This window comes from Teleopsis dalmanni, chromosome 1 (assembly GCF_002237135.1).
Source record: "Teleopsis dalmanni isolate 2A chromosome 1, ASM223713v2, whole genome shotgun sequence".
Classification (NCBI taxonomy): domain Eukaryota; kingdom Metazoa; phylum Arthropoda; class Insecta; order Diptera; family Diopsidae; genus Teleopsis; species Teleopsis dalmanni.
In genome coordinates this window covers 231,917,939-231,920,805 of record NC_051846.1, presented here as the reverse complement: position 1 = coordinate 231,920,805, position 2,867 = coordinate 231,917,939, and positions in this window count along the sequence as shown.

The following is a 2,867-nucleotide window of genomic DNA, read 5'->3' as shown; positions in this document are numbered from 1 at the left end:
TTATATATTTTTAATAAGTTTAATAAACATTATATTAATATTTTACATTACATGTCCACAAAAAAAACGTTCGTTATTATTAAAGATTTTTTTTTTATCTAAAGAGCTGGTTTGACGTTGTGTCTACCAAGACTTATCTCTCCTCTTAACACTTAAACAAGCATTTCACTAGTTACCCTAACAAGACATCTTAACCTATGCTACCACCTCAATCAGATGTTGTGTCAGAGATGACAGGTTATCGTTTCTGCTTTAATCTGAACCAAAAGTATTAAATTTTGACAGAAGTTATTGTCCCCATCTCATATTAGAAATTCCACGATGATAAATATTTTAACCTCTGTCCAAATTAGTGAATATCTTATAGTGGGTTAGTAATGGTTGTAACACAAAAGTTCTGTTAAGATGAAACTTGATCCACTTGGAACCTGAAACCCTATTATATTCTAACCTGAATTTGTTACTTCAATATAGTAATTTTGGAAATGTAGGATATTCATTTACGGCCTTTTCTATACTCGTACAATTCGCATTATATAAATAGTTATGTATATATTATTTATATTGGCTCTGATATCTTACGATGTGAGCTGGAAAATTCGTTAATAATTCAATAAAAAAAAAAAAACTTCAGACCGTAAAAAAAAGATTTGTGGATCTAAACTTAAAATCAAAACAAGAATAGAAGTTTTGAATATATTACATTATCTCAAAAATAATACCAGCATACGTGAAACACAGTATATCAATAAGTACCAAATCCTTTCTAGTGAGAAATATTCTTCGATGCATACATTATAATTTAACTAGTAAACATTCCGCTAAACTAAATACAACTTATATTCTCTATTGAAAACATCGACTTTGGCAATGGTTCTTCAATAAATACAATAAAAATCCAATGAGATGACTTTCCACAAATAAATGACATAAATCAACGCTTCTTTATGTGCCCTACACCATAAATAAAAGAATCGAAGCATTAAGAACGCATATATTCATTGCATATATTCATTGCATATAAGTGTGTATTACACGGTTTATATGGATTCTTGTCTTTGATGCCTTTCAGGTTCTATTGTAACAGTTTTCTCACACAATCTCAATCCAATGAGCTTAATCCAAATATAAATAATATAAGCGAAAATAATTCATTTGTGAAATTTTCAATCCTAGTCTTAATTATGATCTAACTCAACTATATAAAAAAAAATCTATATAATATTATATGTATGTATCTAAAAATCAGATGAAAACTCCATCCTGTAGGAAATATAAGGGGTATAGTCAATCAACTCATAATGAATTTTAGGTATAGCGACTTATAATAAGGTTATACCGGCGAGACAAAAAGGATCCACTTATGCCAATTGACCCATTGAGTTACTGTATAAAAAACTCAGAAAGAACCTTATTTTTTTGACAAAGCTTAAAATGTTATTAAATGGAAAGTCTTGGGATTGGCCAAGATCCTCAAAGAAGAATTGGCATGGCCTAAAATAGTAAAGCGACGCTGGGCAAAAACAAAGGAAATATCATGCACTTTCATCGGAATAATTAAAAAGGAAATTCAATATCCTAGCACGGTTTCCTAGTCTGATATTTATATAGGCCATCCCAATAAAAGTATTAGCTTTCTTTTTAATAAAACGTGGCTAACTTGCATTCATATCGATGCCCACATATCGTTGAGTCTTCCCATTTTTTTAATAAAAAGTTTAACATAGAAAGAACTCAACAGACTTTGCATGATGGCAAAGATAAGCCCAGATTTTTTAGTTGTTTCGAATAATTTTCTAAAGCACCTTGTCTGGCTAACTCACATGCCTTGAAATTGTAAAAATATCTCTCGTCCTTGTCCTCTGGAGCGTAATACTCAAAGAACATTTAGTAAGAATATCTATGCTGACAACATTCCTATCACCGTGGACTTAGTTTAAAGAAATGTTGAACTGCGTCGACATTTCGTTCAGAGATGTGTAGTAGTCAAAAACCATTCAGGGCCGAACTAAAGGTTCAAACTCAAGTATGAACAAATTCAACTTAAACTTAATCTAACTTAACATAATTTAATACAAAAGTATTGTCTTTTAAATAAAAAAATTTTATCACAGCCTGATACTTTTACCTTTTCATTTTGTCAAAGACTTGAAGTTGGCCGATTTTGAAAGTAAAGGCAATTTATAATGCGTATTAACCCATATTAAGGCACTTTTTATAAAATCAGTTAAATATTTAATCCGCTAAGAATTTGCTTAATGTTCAAAGGCAAAGCTTTTCTAACATTCTGCATACATGCGATTATATTGTATCTTGCTAATCTTACTGCAAGCTAAAATGTATCTATCAGTTAAACTTGCAATCTCATTCCTGCCTAAGTTCTGCTCACATATCAGATGTTTCTTTGACAGTATGTTTTCATATTGAAATCAGTTTAAGGCATTACAACTCAATTTTTTACAATTAAATAATTAATAGATTATCAATGCCTATTTAAAAGTTAATTGAGCAACAATCGCTATATAAACTACATTACTTCCTCAACAGCTTGGCAGATCACTTATGGTTAACAAGGCAATTTGATTTAAGCACTCCAGCTTATGTCGTGAACAGTATTAAATAAATTAAATTTATAGCAAAATTAAAACTTTCTACAAATTCATAAACAATAAAACGAGACATTTTCCATATATAAGCACAGATTTAAATTGTCGTTAAAGATGTTTTGAGTTAATTACTTTAATTAACTGATGTGTTACGCTTCAAACTAGAACGGAAAAAAATTAAGAAAAATAATAATGTGGAAATAAATGAAACTAGTCCAGTTGAAATAGATTTCAGATACAGATTTCAGACAACTCTAATGA